A 17,812-nucleotide genomic window follows, 5' to 3' on the forward strand; every position below is an offset into this window, starting at 1 on the left:
TATACAATATACACAACACTATAAAGCTGCACTCACACTACAGGGTTTTTAAAATCTTAAACAATTTGGAATTCTGGTACCATCGCACACTACAGGATTATGGGATTATTTTAAACATGCACATACTTTTAAAACAATGACCATAGCCGCGGGAACTAGGGGTGCTGGGGGGTGGGGGGACACCCCTCATGTCCCCACACAAAGGGTTGAAAATGAATGAATATTGATGGGTTGGTTCCACACCTTGCCCTGCAGCATTTTATTAAGAGATGTTAAAAATGTATCTAAAGATTATAAATTACTATGTGTGCAGTTTGTGAATGAAGTCGTACAAATCACAATGTAGTGTTCAGTGGTGAAGCTGAACTATACAGACTGACTGCTTGTGTGCATGTCATCTATGTGACAAACTATGTAAACTTTGTATAGACTACTGTGTCTATCAACTGTTATTGTACGGTATTGTTTGTAAAATTTTACTGTAGCTATTATTAATAATATTATCATTTTGTTCTTTTGTTCTGTTTTTGGTGGGCACTACCTACACGTCTAGCCGTGTTGCTCATTCCACGATTGCACGATCGTTGGAATGGATAGAAATTATATTAAATACAATACCAATCGGTATTATTGAAGTGGAGAAATAATTGACCGAAGTTATGTTTCCAAACTTTTTGTGTGCAGTTATTATTTTGTTTTTACAAAATATTTATTTTAGTAATTATCCTCTTTACAGTAGAGCAGTGGTTCTCAAAGTGGGGTGTGCAGACCCCCAGGGGTCCTTTAGGGGGTTACAGAGGGTCCCCAGCAAAATGAGTAATAGTTTTACTACTTTTACCATATTTTATACTTGGGATATTCCAAAATAACTGTTGTACAAGCTCACAACAAATCACATTGTAGCCTATTTTGCGCTTGTAGATCTGTAATTTTTGAAGCATTTTGTTGAATCTTGAAAAGGTTTGAAAAATGTGAAATAATTTTACATATAATTGGAACATTGATCAAACACAAATCCTCTCTTATGGGGGGTCCCTGGGAGAAAACATTTTCATATGGGGATCTGCAGCCAAATAAATATACATTGTCTTCATCTCTACAGAGATAGGTGTGTTGTGACAGAGCAGGCGTCCAGGTGTTCAGTGTGTGAGGAGGTTCTGACAGATCCAGTCTCTACCAGCTGTGGACACTGGTTCTGCAGACAGTGCATCACCTCATACTGGGACCAGTCTGCTCCAACAGGACACTATGGCTGTCCCCAGTGTGGAAAGAAATCCAGAACCACACCTGGACTGAAGACACCCAGTCAAACCACACCTGGACAAAGTAAGACTGGACAGAATTTGCATCATTTTTAAATACATTTTTAAAATAATTAAAATAAATAATGCTACATTTCAGAAATCATAGTCAGACTTAATGTTCAAATTAGTGTCTGTATCAATATCTAAGTGCAAATAATGAAGCTAAAAAACTATCAACTCAACAAAAACAACTGATCTTGTGTTATTACTTTTGGCTGTTTGTTTTCTAACAAATTGTGTGCCATAAAGATGTAAAGTTATGAATTAACCGGAATGTTTAAAACATATATTTTCTTCTCATTTCAGATGTCAGTCTGCAGGATGATTTGAATGATTATAAGATCAGTTTGAACAGTCTTGATGATGTGAAAGACCACATGACAGAAGAGTCTGGAACCTCCCTCACCAGCACCTACACAGAGCTCTACATCACAGAGGGAGAGAGTGAAGGGGTTAATAGCCAACATGAGGTGATACAACTTGAGACAGCTTCCAACATGAAGACCTTCCATGACACACCAATCAACTGCTGTGACATCTTTAAACCCCTCCCTGGTAGAATGACACCCATCAGAAGAGTTCTGACCAAGGGCATTGCTGGCATTGGAAAAACATTCTCTGTGCGTAAGTTCACTCTGGACTGGGCAAAGGGTTTGGATAATCAAGATGTAAATCTCCTGGTTCCCTTTTCATTCCGGGAGCTGAACTTGGTCAGAGATGAGCAGTACAGTCTTCTCACACTGATCCATGATTTCCACCCAACATTAAAGAAGGTCACAGCAGAGCAGCTCGCTGTCTGGAAAGTTGGCTTCATCTTTGATGGTCTAGATGAGAGCAGGTTTCCATTATACTTCCAAAACAATGACATTGTTTCTGATGTCACAGTGACATCATCAGTGGATGCTCTGTTGACAAACCTCCTCAAGGAGAATCTGCTCCCCTCAGCCCTCCTCTGGATAACCACCAGACCTGCAGCAGCCAATCAGATCCCTCCTGCATGTGTTGACATGGTGACAGAAGTGCGAGGGTTCACAGACCCTCAGAAGGAGGAGTATTTCATGAAAAGATTCAGTGATGAGACACAGACCAACACAATCATATCACACTTGAAGACATCAAGGACCCTCCACATCATGTGTCACATCCCACTCTTCTGTTGGATCATTGCAACCATTCTGCTGGACATGTTGAGGACACACACGATAGGACAGCTTCCCAAGACCCTGACTGAGATGTGCTGCCACTTCCTGTTGGTTCAGACAAAGAGGAAGATGAAGAAGTATGAGACTCATGATGTGAAGATGAAAGAAAAAGAAAATGGGACTCAACAGCAGCTCATGAAGACTGACAGGGATGTTCTACTGAAGCTGGGCAGGCTGGCATTTGAACATCTGGAGAAAGGTAATATCCTGTTCTACCAAGAAGACCTGGAAGAGTGTGGTCTTGATGTCAAAGATGCCTCACTGTACTCAGGAGTGTGCACAGAGATCTTCAAAAGAGAGTGTGTGCTCTTCCAGAAAACGGTCTACAGCTTTGTTCATCTGAGCATCCAGGAGTATCTGGCTGCAGTCTACCTGTTCCATTGTTTCACAGAGAAGAACATGAAGGTACTGAAGACATTCCTGGACGATAATAAATACAAGAGTGACCACTCCCTCTCTGACTTCCTGAAAGCCGCTATGAAAAAAGCCCTGAAGAGTAAAACTGGCCACCTGGACTTACTTGTTCGGTTTCTTCATGGCCTCTCACTGAAGTCCAACCAGAGTCTGTTAGGAGGCCTACTGGGTCAGACAGAGAACAGTCCAGAGAGCATCCAGAAAGCCATCAAGAACCTAAGGAGAATGACCACTCATGATGCCTCTCCTGACAGATGTATTAACATCTTCCACTGTTTGATGGAGATGAATGACCACTCAGTACATCAAGAGATCCAAAAGTACATGAAGTCAAAGAACGGATCAAAGAAGAAACTGTCTGGGAGCCAATGTTCAGCTCTGGCCGTCATGCTGCTGATGTCTGAGGAGGTTCTGGAAGAGTTGGACCTGGACAAATACAACACAATGGAGAAGTTTCGATGGAGACTGATCCCAGCTGTGAGGAACTGCAGGAAGGCTCGGTTAGTAGTCAAGTGAATAGAAACATCCATAGTTTCTATTCACTTGAGTCAATCTGCCATTACAGTTAACATTATATTTAGAAATGAGGGTTGACATAAAAGTTCCCATAATGCTGTCTGTGTCTCAAATAGTGACTAGTGGTATTGTGTGTATGTCCAAATAAAGGCCAGTCCACCATAAAGCAGGGTAATTATTAATATTCATGAAACCCGCTTCACCGTGGTGAAAGCACTCTGTAGTACAAGTTCAAAGGCATCACTTGTCAAAAAGAAAAGGTTACAATGCTTTGCATCGTTAGTAGCATGAAGGTGAACCTGTGGAATGTGGAAACATTTCCTGTTATTTTTGTTCCAAAGTGTTGGACCTGGCGGCTGAATAAAATTGCCATTACCGATGCTGTAGTACAGCTGAATATCCATAGATAACTTATAAACAACATATGTTTGTCACAAGTTGCCACAGTTCACCAGTTGAGCTTTTATTCTGTTAAAGGGGAATAAAACCCTAAACCATTATTTGTGTATTTAGTTTTAGTGCTGATCTCTGCCAGCTTGTTTGTAAAGCTTTTACACATTGTTGGCAGTAAATATGCCATGTATTTGCTCATTCTCACTTTATTCATTTCACACCTTCAACTGCTGGTTGAACATTGCTCTCTTCCTCTGTTCAGTCTTTCTGTGACGTCTAGTGGTGTTGACCGTTCCACACTCTGCCCCTCCCCCACCTCAGACCTTTTTTGTGGTCGCATTCCTGAACCAAAATAGAATATTAACGGTGTCTGCTGTGGTATAAAACCAATGCAAAACTATATTAAAGAAAAGTATATAAACTCCAAAACAACTCTCGCAGTGTAATCACTATGAGCCTACTGATGATCCAGGTTTAAAGAGAATGTTTTAATTATAGTTTTGCTCTTGTTAAGATTAGTTTCCTATTAATGTCATTTAGTCAAACTAGAGGTTCGGGCCGCTTCGTGGCCCTCACATCTACGGTGCACCAGAGATCCAACTGATATGGCCATATATGGAGATCTCTATCTGTCAGTCCTTGTCCTTTTTATGGGACACTGCGCCTATGTCACACATGTGCAGTAGGATGGACCTCGCGGCAAAAAAAAAGGTGGCTAAAATGTGCCTGAATAAAAATAATGTAGTTTTATATTAACTGTAAATATATGTAAGTACATTGAAGGTGGGGAAAGAAGCCTAGGCATTAGCCATTGGAGGCAAGTGGAGACCTCGTGTGCTGGCCAACCCGGGATGTACACCACAGCGTGGGCATTTTAATTAAAGTAGTAGGATGTTGGATTATTGGTTCAAGAATGTCACAAATACTAAAAAACTCAAATCTCCATGAATTCAAGGTTAAATTGATAGGGAAACAGTATTTTTTGGGGTGAAATATTCCTTTAATGGAAGACAAAACTATATTAGTATACTCAGCATACTGTAGGTGAAGTGCACACATGTAACATGAAGGTACCCAACATTAATCTCATCAAATCGCCGACTATTCATGTGTCCTCTTTATGAGTTATTCTACCATGAAAACAGACCATACCATATGAGAAACGGACCATACCATTAGTGAAGGGGTGTAAGGAGGATTTTAAACCGTGAGCTTGGTTACTCAGATTACTTACATTACATTAACTTCCACCTGTTGTTTACTTCCCTGTTCTCTGATCATACTTAAACTGTTTATGTCTGTATAACTAGATACAGTAGGAGATATCTTAGTAACTTCAATGACAGTGAACTAGGTATAATTTGTTTTGATAGTCTCTTATTTAATCTGTATTTACAGGCTTGTTGGCTGTAACCTCAGACAGACAGAGGTTGAAGTTGTGGCTTCAGCTCTCAGCTCTAATCCTTCACATTTGAGAGAATTGGATCTCAGCCAAAACAACCTGCGGTGCTCAGGACTACTGGATCTGCTCTCTGCTGGACTGAAGAGTCTGCACTGTAGACTGGAGATTCTAAGGTAAGATACTGTAGATACATTTACCCGATTTATTTTGATTAGGGTTGTGCACAGATATTCTGTTAACCTACTAAACGGTGCTGCCCCTACTAATCGTATACAAAATAATATTTGGTTATTGTATTTAATATATGTTTAATTGAGATGTATACGTTTGTTCCCATATTGCTGTAATGTCTTAATAAAATTATGCTTTTAAGAAGGAAAATAAATAGGGGCCGATCACCTAGGGCTCGGACACCCACGGGAGAAAGCGAGCACCCACTGGGAATGCGCTGGTCGGACAGATCTACAAGTTCACAATGCGTCGCTGACGCAACGCATTGTGAACTTGTAGATCTACTATTTTCGCCGCACGACCCCGTCGTACAACGGAGTATACATTTGGCTGTAACGTGTGCAGTGTCTGGTTACTATAGTAACGTGACTGAACACTGTCAATGAACAAACCAAGATGATACGACATGTATTTCTGCTGCCATGCACCTGTCTCACTCTCTCACTGCCATGCACCTGTCTCACTCTCTCACTGCCAAGCACCTGTCTCACTCTCTCACTGACATGCACCTGTCTCACTCTCTCACTGCCATGCACCTGTCTGACTCTCTCACTGCCATGCACCTGTCTCACTCTTTCACTGCCATAAACCTGTCTCACTCTTTCACTGACATGCACCTGTCTCACTCTCTCACTGCCATAAACCTGTCTCACTCTCTCACTGACATGCACCTGTCTCACTCTCTCACTGACATGCACCTGTCTCACTCTCTCACTGACATGCACCTGTCTCACTCTCTCACTGTCATTCATGTACCTGTCTCACTCTCTCACTGACATGTACCTGTCTCACTCTCTCACTGACATGTACCTGTCTCACTCTCTCACTGCCATGCACCTGTCTCACTCTCTCACTGACCAAAACTTGTTTAGACAACACAGAATTGTAAAACATATCACTTCCATAGGATATTATTTTACAGTGGTGGAAAAAGTACTCACATGTTTTACTTACTTAAGTAAAAGCATCAATACTGCAATGTACTCTGTTAGAAGTAAAAGTGGCTGCCCCTACTAATCGTTTTGAAAATAATATTTGGTTATTGTATTTAATATGTGTAATTGAGATATATATTTTCCCATATTGCTGTCATGTCGCTGGTCTGACGGTTAAAATGCTTTATAACATGTGCACTGATACCTGGTGGTCTTATACCACGTAATTATGTTATTCAAACTCTCTCTCTGTAATCTTCAATGTCTGATTATGAATTCCTTAACTATTAATGCCAGTCGTTATCATCCACCAATAATCCAATGATGATCGGTGATTATCGGGGCCTGTCCCTCTGATCTGCACAGTGCTGGTCACCTGCAGCTGGCATCGTTCACTTCCCAGTGCAGTGAGTGAATCTAGATACTCAAGATACAGACACACACTGTCGGTTTGCAAAAAGAGCAAAGTTTGGATTACTTTGTTTGATGTGAAAGCGTTGAGATGGAGAAATCACATCCAATATAAACACCTGGATGTGAATCGCCCATGTTACCTCGTAGGCTGCTGCCCGCTGCCTCTGTGATACGTTTTTTTGAGGGAATAATCCAGCGTTTACTTTGAGTTGAGAACATGGAGAATGCAGACCAGAATGGGCCCTAGGCAAAGCCCGATTTTATTTTATTTTATTTGTCTCTGCCATATATTATAATATATGGCATACATATGGTATATAATATATGGTATAATTTGTTTTGATAATCTCTTATTTAATCTGTATTTACAGACTTGTTGGCTGTAACCTCAGAAAGACAGAGGTTGAAGTTGTGGTTTCAGCTCTCAGCTCTAATCCTTCACATTTGAGAGAATTGGACCTCAGCGAAAACACCCTGGACTCAGGACTACTGCTCTCTGCTGGACTGAAGAGTCTTCACATTCTAAGGTAAGATACATTTACCAGATGTATTTCGATCACTTCTGTTTTATTATGTACTGTTTATGTGAATATATTATGAATGCTGTGGTGAGAATGTATTAATAAGAATTATATCATGGGAGCCCAAGCCTACTGTACCTCCATGTCCTGCCATGTTGAGATACACAATTACACTATCGTTGTTGGATGTATTTTGTCAGATCTTCATCATCTTCTAGTTTTGATTATTTATATTGATATTAATGGGTGCAAGCGTCCATTGCAGTAATAGGGATTTCACTAGATGACCACCCTTAAAAAGTTACCATATGAGAAATGGACCATACCATTAGTGAAGGGGTGTACAGAGGATGGCTTTTTAAACAGTGAGCTTGGTTACTCAGATTACTTACATTACATTAACTTTTCATCTGTTGTTTACTTCCCTGTTCTCTGATCATGTTTAAACTGTTTATGTCTGTATAACTAGATACAGTAGGAGATCTCTTAGTTAACTTCCATGACAGTGAACTAGGTGTAATTTGTTTTTATAGTCTCTTATTTAATCTGTATTTACAGACTTGTTGGCTGTAACCTCAGACAGACAGAGGTTGAATTTGTGGCTTCAGCTCTCAGCTCTAATCCTTCACATTTGAGAGAATTGGACCTCAGCCAAAACAACCTGGAATCAGGAGTACTGGATCTGCTCTCTGCTGGACTGAAGAGGCTACATTGTAGACTGGAAATTCTTAGGTAAGATACATTTACCCGATTTATTTTAATTAGGGGTGTGCACAGATATTCGGTTAACCTACTAAATGGGGCTGCCCCTACTGTTAAAAAGTTGTTCAGGTACAAAGGTGATCTCCATGAGCATGTGGTATTTTTCTCCGAAACATCTTTCTGAACTCTGTAGATCTGAATTCCTAATATTCACCATTGTGATGTAGAAAACATTTGGGGTTGATAAACTCATTGATATAGTTTATTATTTGGTCTAAAGTTTAAAAAGGATCCCAAGGAACTCAAGACCTGACAAAGACCTATGAGACACAGAGAGCAGGAACATCCTCAAACCTTTAAAACTAGAAAAAGTGCTCCTCGGAGCACAGGTCTCCGCCAGGTCAGGTAGGCTATTGTGGCCTCCTAATGGCGCTTTAATAGGCCAATGTTAAGAGGGTGGCATTTCTTCTTAGGCCTTGCACGACAATTGGACACTGACTGCATTCATGATTTGAGGCATTTTGTTCACACATTGTGGTTTTTGAGAATCCATGCATCATGTGCCATAAACGGTCCGGACCGCTTTTGGCCCATTTTTTTTTATGCGTGGGGCCCACGTGGGGCTCTCTAACGAAACTTTGGGATCATCCAAGTACTCAATGAGAAGGAGAGGCTGCATGTGGATCCATGTCAAAAATCCTTCCGGTCGGCCGCTCCAATGTTAACTCCTTGACTAAAAGCTTAATATCTCCATTTCTTTTTAACGTGGTGGAAGTGAGCCGTTTTCGATCGGCGATCACTCTGCAATGGAGGATCGCGTTAGAAATATTATTGTTCCAGGCACTAGTCAGGACCCTCCGCCGTCTCGCACGCACACTTTTTTTACATGCACTTCCGTGTCGGGGCTTCTACAGCACGAAACGTATCAACGAAGTGGATGGAAGATATGCAGGCACTGAACGTACAATATTTTAATAAACCTCTGGAACCCGATGTGTTAAAAAATATTTGTTTTGCTAAATTAGACCTACTGGTGGCGCTATAACAGGCCAATGTTAAAAGGGTGGCATTTGTTCCTCAACATAGTGAATGTGCATGCAAAGTTTGACCGCAATCGGACGGTGCGTTCATGATTTGCGGAATTTTGTTCAAAACAAGCCAATAATGCAAACTTTAGATGTCAATCTTAGCCAATCAGGATGGAATATGAAAAATCAAACACATCCGCCGTCTTGATCACATGACTATAGAGATCATGTGTACCAATGTGCGTGATTTTTGGACAAAATCTGTCAAAAAATGTTTTGCACAAATCGGCCTCCTGGTGGCGCTATAAAAGGCCCATGAGAAAATTTGGGGCAGAGGTTCTGAAATATCATCCAGGGAATGTGTGTGCACAGTTTCGCTGCGATCAAGCCAACGGTGCCGGAGATTAGCTGGTCACAGACGGACGGACGGACGGACGGATGGACAGGGGGAAAAACATACTCTCTCGCCATGCCTTTCGGCCTGACAGGGTCAATGACATTCATGAGAAACAATAGGATAGTCTTGTTCATTCGTAGCAATGTTCAGATGATCTTGCAATGTACTTAAAGACATTTCTCATTTTATTTTGAAGGATCAGTCTGAAACGGAAGCCTATTTGTGTCTCAACTAATCACAAGTACAGTACTTGAGTAAATGTATTTAGTTACTTTACACCACTGGAAGCCTGTTCATGTAACTACATTTCTTATTTCTAAACTAAAATGTTTTCAGATACATATTTTAGTGTACTCTTTAAGTTTAAAATGACTAATACACTGTCTGGACGTCATCTTGAATGAGATTCAAAATGGCGTAGTGCTGTATAATCTAAATCAGGTGTGTTTGGAGGAACATGCAGCTATGGGGATCACACAGGTGAATGAAATGAAGATTCATATTTATGCACACGTTCTTGCTTATGTCAGGAAGTCATTCAAATTGGCCTTTTAGGGACTTTTAACATAAGAATACACTCAGGTCATTTGCCAAGTTTGACGTTGGTCTGTTGGACAGTTCTCAAGATACCTGAACTACAGACATACTTAAAGTAAATACATACATACGTACAGAGATTTTGTGCATGTATTTGGTGTCCATATCTTTGTATGTGTCCGTACTTGTCCCTTTTATGCCCTTATATGGGGATCCCTAATGTCATCAGTATATTATGATCTATATTGAGTGTTTGATGGTAGTAACAGCCTTGTGTGTGTCTGTGTCTGTGTGTGTGAGCTGAACTTCAGAATCTTAATAATCTGTCTTTGTTTTCTTTCTTATTTCATTGTATTCTTGCTGTATTTTATTTATTCTTTCTTTTTCTTTTTTTCCCCTCATCTGGTGTTTCATTCTTCATTCAGACTGGCTCACTGCATGTTGTCAGAGAGATGCTGTGAAGTTCTGGCCTCAGCTGTAAACTCTCATCCCTCCCTAAGAGAGTTGGACCTGAGCCTCAGCATGGTGTATGATTCAGTAGGCCTACTGGAGAACTCCATGTGAGTAGACTTGGACTGTGTCCATGTTGGATAGTACAGTGAATGTACAGTGTTTCCCTCACGTGTCTCTTAACGGTGTATTCACTCTGACACAAAGTCACAAATAGATGCAAATATGTATGTGTATATATATATATATATATAACAGCCTTGTGTGTGTCTGTGTGTGTGTGTGTGTGTGTGTGTGTGTGTGTGTGTGTGTGTGTGTGTGTGTGTGTGTGTGTGTGTGTGTGTGTATATATATATATATATATATATATATATATATATATATATATATATATATATATATATATATATATATATATATATAGTAAACTTGCATTAAGAACAAGATATATCTGCATAGTAAACTTGCATTAAGAACAAGATATATCTGCATAGTACACTACCATTAAGAAGGGATAAAGGAGAGTGGAGTGCTAGGGGTTAAGGTGGAGTCTAAGGAGGTGATGAGATCCAAACTGGGCAGCAGTGAGTATGTCTGGATGGGCTGCAGGGCCAAGATAATGATAGGAGAAACACTGTAGTGTCAGGTAGTGGAGACGTTGTGTTAGACAGTTAGACATTGATGCATTGTTGTTCTATTTCCTACAGAGTGAAACATGGAGGAGAAGATTGGCTTAATCCTCAACTCATTACTCAACTCAGTACAAAATGTGAGTATCTGTCTGTCTGTGTCAATATCACACATTAACATTTTTGACACTGTTTTACACTTTTAAGGATTTTTGACTTTACCAAAGTAGTTCCCAATTTCAATACTTTTACTTCTACTCCATTATATCTCAGAGGCAAATATTGTACTTTTACTTTGCAGATTGAGATTATTATTACAACACATGCATGAACCACTTAAGCCCTATATATATTTCGGCCATTTGAAAATAATAATTACTTTAGTTAATTTAAGTGTATTTTGATGCCAATACTTTTGTACTTTTACCTTACTCAAGTCCATTTTTATTACCAGATTTTAACTTGTAACATAGTATTTCTACACTGCAGTATTGATACTTTTACTTAAGTAAAAAATATGAGTACTTTTTCCACCACTGCTGTTTTATAGTCGGTTGGCCCCTCCCCAGATACTGTCCTGAAAACTCTTCAGTAGAGCTTCCAGGGAATTCAGGAGGTTTCTCTGCTCTTGGCCCGGTCCTTAACCCATTAAGACCTGGAAAGCTGTTATGCCTTTAAAACCGGGAAAGCATCTGTGTCATTTTAGATGTTTCTATTTGTAGCCACATGAATCATCTTATTTATTTTTTTTACATTTTGAATAAAACATTTAAGTTTTTCAGAAAACTAAGGTCATGTGGGTTAACAGAAACAATGGGCCTCATTCACTAACCTGGTCATAAATAAGGTGTATATCCTGGTCATAAATAAGGTGTATATCCTGGTCATAAATAAGGTGTATATCCTGGTCATAAATAAGGTGTATATCCTGGTCATAAATAAGGTGTATATCCTGGTCATAAATAAGGTGTATATCCAGGTCATAAATAAGGTGTATATCCTGGTCATAAATAAGGTGTATATCCTGGTCATAGATAAGGTGTATATCCTGGTCATAAATAACATATGTATATTGGCATAAGTCAATTCTGACGTGTGATTCATGAAAGAGGGTTCAGAGCCATGATTTGTGCGTATCACAGGTGTATCTCATTTGTGTTCTAAAGTCACTAGTGTGCTCCCGTGTAGATCCTTTGTATTGTTCCACGCCCCATTTAACACCATAAAAGGCAACCAGAAATAACCCACGTGAAGAAAAAAAAACAGATCTGCCAAATTACGTGTCAAGTCGCACCACATTGACAACTTGTACATCTGTTCTGTCTGGAAGTGAGTCCCTCGATCGCACGATGGATCAGCTGAACGTTAATAAAGTAATGCTCTCATAATGACAATAAGAAGTTATAAAGTTTAACCCCACCACCAAATAATAGGTTAACACTCTACCCGCCGGGCCCGTAGCCTACGGGCCGATAAATCCAACTGTAAAGCGCCGATCCCGTAGCCTACGGGCCGTGGTGCTTTTTCCTTCTTTTCGATTTTTTTTTTTTTTTTTTTCAATTTTCTACACGGACCATTTCATTGTAACACCACCGGAAACAGAATCATTCGGGATTCCGGTTTTGCCGATGCCGTCAGCCCTAGTTCTAATGACGAAACTGAAACTCATTTTTCTCCTTGTTGTTTTCTTCTCCTCGGCGATCACTGTTTAACATAAACCGTTCTAACTACAACATGGAGGCACCGTTTGACACGCGCTCTTCAGTGGTAGAAGCAGGCAGATGTCTGCGATGTTTACAAAAAGTGCACGGCTCAATTTTAAGGATTTTAACAAGGTCTATGGCGATGTGAAAAAAAACAAAAAACAACAATAAAACGTTGCCACTGGTGAGTACATTATGAGATTAACCTCTGGCGGTCAATGTGTTAATAAAACGTGGAAAGGATATTATAGAAGCCTTTTCTATTAAATAATGCTCACATTTGACTGAGGTAACATTTTGACGCTGGAATCCAGGAACACCGAGATCCGATTATGGAACAGAACACACTTTATTGATTACTGAGGACAAACCTGTCCTTAGGATTAACAACATATCCTGTCCTACGTCAGACTGGTGAATGGATATTATGGACACAGATTTCATCCATACTGCATCCTCATCAGATGATAAGACATAAGTGTGATGTGATGTGGTCAATATTATAAATTAATAGTGCAACATATGTTGTTGGCATGAAAGTCCAATATGTGAAACTGTGGCCACATTTGCAGAAATGGAAAACACGCAGAGGGACCTAATAATTCAGCTCTAAATGCGTCAACTGAAAATAAATACTCGGTTGAATTTGCATCATGTCTATAATATGCATCTAAGCAATAGATCTCTTTTTTTTTTAACACATTTTGGGCACATAAAAACATTATTTGAGGTTTGGCACTATTGTCATTGATTTTTCATGAAGAATAAGGCATTCTAATAACATATATGAAAGGTTTGAGGCATATAAGTCTGTTCCTGAGCAGACATGAGTTTGAGTGTCCGCCCAAATTCACCGTCAAAAAAAGATGAATGAATACTGAACGTGAGAAGTCACGTATATGCACATATATGTACAAAATATGTGAGGACCTGAGCTTAGTGAATGAAACCCAATGCCTCACAACTCCTCACAACGCCTCTCATTGTGACACGTTGTGAGCTTGTAGTTCAGCTATATTTGAAACAAAATTTGCCTATCTAACAATTCATAACGAGTCACATTGAGACAGGTTATAAGCTTTTAGATCAGCTGTATTTCAAACATAAAATGAGCCAATCTACAAACTCACAATACATTGCATCATGACCAGGGTTTCCACAAGGCACTTTTTGGGCCGGCCACCTTGACCGACAGGATTATATTTTACCGGCCAAAGAATGAAGTGGGCTAGTAATATCTATCTACTCTATCATGCAGAGGTGTCGCTTTCCAAAAAATAACTGAATAAAGTGGGCGTTATGAACAGCTTGCGTGACTACATCACACAGTATAAACACATTAATATATGTTTTGGGCCCTACATCTCATTCAACCTTAATATGCAAAACCTACAGCTTTTGTTTTGTTTTGTTAATGTTAATTATGTCATCATGAATAATGGCACAAGGAAGGTTCATTACTTGCCTGCAATGTATGTGTGTCACCACTTTGTCCAAAGCAGACAGACAGACATAAAATAGTCTAATAACAGCATTTTCCCAATCGGCCACGGTGGCCTGTGATCTTTATAATTAACGGCCAATTAAATATTACATTTAATTGGTAAATACCGGCTAACGGAAACCCTGATCATGACGTGTGGTGAGCTTTTAGATAGACTATTACAAATAAATTAAAATTGCTGATCACAACTTGTCGCATTGTGACAGGTTGTGAGCCGATCTACAAGCTCACATCATGTTGTGTTGTGAGCCTTTACATCGGCTATATTACAAGAAATAGCAGATCTACAAGCTTGCAAAGCCTCGCATTATGATGCGCTATGAGTTTTGGCTATATTTCAAAAATAGACGATCTACAAGCTCACACCATGTTGCAATGTGACAGGTAGTGAGTTATTTCAAACATCAACAAGTAGAAGATCACGCTCATCCAAAGTCATTTAAAAAGCCAGATGCAGAGCAGAACTCTGCACTGGAATAATTATGATCCATAAGTTAAATGGTTTATTACCATCATGAATGTGATGTTTAAAGCCTGCTGGATCTTCCTCAGACCTCAATATATCAAACATAACAAAGATAGCCGATCTACAAGCTCAAAAGGATCACATTGTGACACGTTGTGAGCTTGTATAGTTTGGCTTTGTTTAAAACTCAAAAGTAGAAGATCTACAAACTCATGAGTTACATTGTGACAGGTTGTGAGCTTGTAGATCAGCTGTATTTCAAACATAAACTCACAATATGTTGTTTAACGTGTGATGAACTTTTATATGGACTTTTATGTTTTCTAAACAGTGGATCTACAAGCTCACAACTTGTCACATTGTGACAGGTTGTGAGCTTGCAGATTGGATTGTAGATTATCAATAATTGATATAAATAAAATAAGATCTACAATCTCACCATGCGTCACATCATGATTTGTTGTGAGCTTTTAGATCGGCTATATTAGAAAATAAGGTAAAAATAGCCGATCTACAAGCTCAAAATGGGTTGCATTGTGACGAGTTCTGAATTTGTATTTCAGCTATATTTGAAAAATACCACAAGCACACAGCGTGTCACATTATAACGCGTTGTGAGCTTGAAGAAAGTAAAAAATAGCTAATCTACAAGCTCACAACACCCCATATTGTGTACTTTTTAATTAATGAATTAATTAATTAGTATACAATATGGGGTATTATATTAGAAAAATAGCCGATCTACAAGCTCACAACGATTGCATATTATGCAATCGTTGTGAGCTTGTAGATCGGCTATTTTTCTAATACAAAACTATCCGATCTATCAATTTACAACGAGTTGCATTGTGACAGATCGTGAGCTTGCAGATTGGGTTGGTGTAAAATAAAACAAATAGCCGATCTACGAGCTTACAATGCCTTGCATCATGACAGGCTGTGAGCTTGTAGATTGGCTATATTTCAAAAACAGCGGATCTACAAGCTCACATGTTGCAATGTGACATGTTGTGAGCTTGTAGATCAGCTTGTAGATGTAAATACTGCAGTACAGAAAAACATAAAAAAATAGAATGTACATAATAAATAGGAGATCTACAAGCTCACAACGCCTTGCATCGTGACACGTTGTGAGCTTGTAAATCAGCTTGTAATTCCTCCATATTTTGAAAATAACTAAAATAGACGATCTACAAGTTAGCAACGCTTCACACCATGGTGTGAGGTGTTGCTAACTTATAGATGCTGAATGTTTTCTATGTAACACAGTGGTTTACAAACTGGGACCCAGGGGGTCCCCACATTATTGTGGGGGGTCCCCAGATGATTATCTTAATGTGTAACATTGTTTTCTCACTCAACAGTAAACAAACCAACATACAGTATAAGTGTATACAGGGTATCTGCACATTTATAATGTCACAATTTAAGGACTTTTAAGACCTTTTTAATACCAAATTGAACAAATTGTCAAATATTACGCAAAAAAAGAGGCAAATATTGTGAAAATAGACGATCTACAAAATAACCGATCTATAAGTGGTAGATCGGCTATAAATATACTATAAAATATATCTACAAGCTCACAACACCTTGTAGATCGGCTATTTTCACAATATTTATATGTGGAACCGAGTCAAACTAAATGTAATGCCTCAACTCCTACAACTACCCCACCCTGACAAGTGCTTGTAAGAGTGGGGGGTCCCCAGTTCAAATATGATTATTTTGAGGGGTCCCCAGTTCAAATATGATTATTTTGGGGGGTCCCCAGTTCAAATATGATTATTTTGGGGGGTCGCAGCCTTAAAAGTTTAGGAACCTTTGATGTAACAGATGTGTGTATTTTCAGTGGTGTAAAGTAACTGAGTACATTTACTCAAGTGCTGTACTTAAATAACATTTTGAGGTATTTTTTACTTTACTGGAGTATTTCCTATTTTCAGTACTTTTATTTCTACTCCACTACATTTCAAAGGCATATTGTGCTTTTACTCCACTACAATTATTTGAAAACTTGAGTTATGAGTTACTTGGAGGATTTTGATTATTCTTACAAAACATACATTAACTACATTAACAGCCCTAAATACATTTCGGCCGTTTGAAAATAGTCGATCTATAAGCTCACACTGCGTCTCCCTGCAATAAGCTCACAATGCGTTTCCATTGTGAGCTTGTAGATCTGCTATTTTCAAAAGATTTTTATACAATTTATACATTTGAAAACTTGTGAAATGGGACATTCTGCATAATGAGTACTTTGTTACTTTAAGTATATTTTAATACCGACACTTTTGTACTTTTACACAAGTACATTTTGAATTCCGGACTTTTACTTGTAACAGAGTATTTATACATTACAGTATTGATACTTTTACTTAAGTAAAACATGTGAGTACTTTTCCACATTGATGTCATTTCACATAAACTTAATGTAAACATTTTCTCACAGAAAGTCACTTCTCACCTGGAGGCTTTAAGACATTCTGACTCACATTTTACTGTGTTGTCGTCAGGCAGAAACCTTGTATCTCTGACACGTTGTGAGCTTGTAGATCTGCTATTTACACTATTTTAATGTTTTTAAAATGATATTAAGAAAATAAATGAAATGTTTTGGACATACAAGGTTTCCAGCCGACAGCGACGCAGACGATACATTGTGTGTGTGTGTGTGTGTGTGTGTGTGTGTGTGTGTGTGTGTGTGTGTGTGTGTGTGTGTGTGTGTGTGTGTGTGTGTGTGTCAGTCAGTGAATGATGTATGTAATGTTTACTGTGTTGTTTTTCTCATCAGATTTCCATCCTCTCACACTGGACACAAACACAACATGCAGAACCCTCTCTCTGTCTGAGAACAACAGAAAGGTGACACGGGGACAGAATCAATCATATCCTGAACATCCTGACAGGTTTGATGTATATGGTCAGGTTCTGTGTACAGAGGGTCTGACTGGACACTGTTACTGGGAGGTAGAGTGGAGTGTAGATGTTTCTATAGCAGTGACTTACAGAGGGATCAGCGGGAAAGGAGGTGGTGATGACAGGCTTGGATACAATGACA

General features: G+C 39.1%; 2 protein-coding genes across 2 annotated transcripts in view; both read left to right on the forward strand.

The window, feature by feature from the left end:
• Nucleotides 1-17,812, forward strand: part of LOC311062402 (uncharacterized protein) — a 700,443-nt gene that overhangs the window by 13,726 nt on the left and 668,905 nt on the right. The window lies entirely within an intron of this gene.
• The window catches only part of LOC311062422 (stonustoxin subunit beta-like), a 55,485-nt gene continuing 54,699 nt past the window's right edge, over nucleotides 17,027-17,812 (forward strand). The window contains exon 1 of the mRNA XM_084081447.1: nucleotides 17,027-17,380. The gene's annotated coding sequence lies outside the window, so the exon portion shown is untranslated. The remainder of the gene's footprint in view (nucleotides 17,381-17,812) is intronic.

The sequence above is a fragment of the Gymnoscopelus microlampas genome (assembly GCF_963454915.1).
Source record: "Gymnoscopelus microlampas genome assembly, chromosome: 15".
Taxonomy (NCBI): domain Eukaryota; kingdom Metazoa; phylum Chordata; class Actinopteri; order Myctophiformes; family Myctophidae; genus Gymnoscopelus; species Gymnoscopelus microlampas.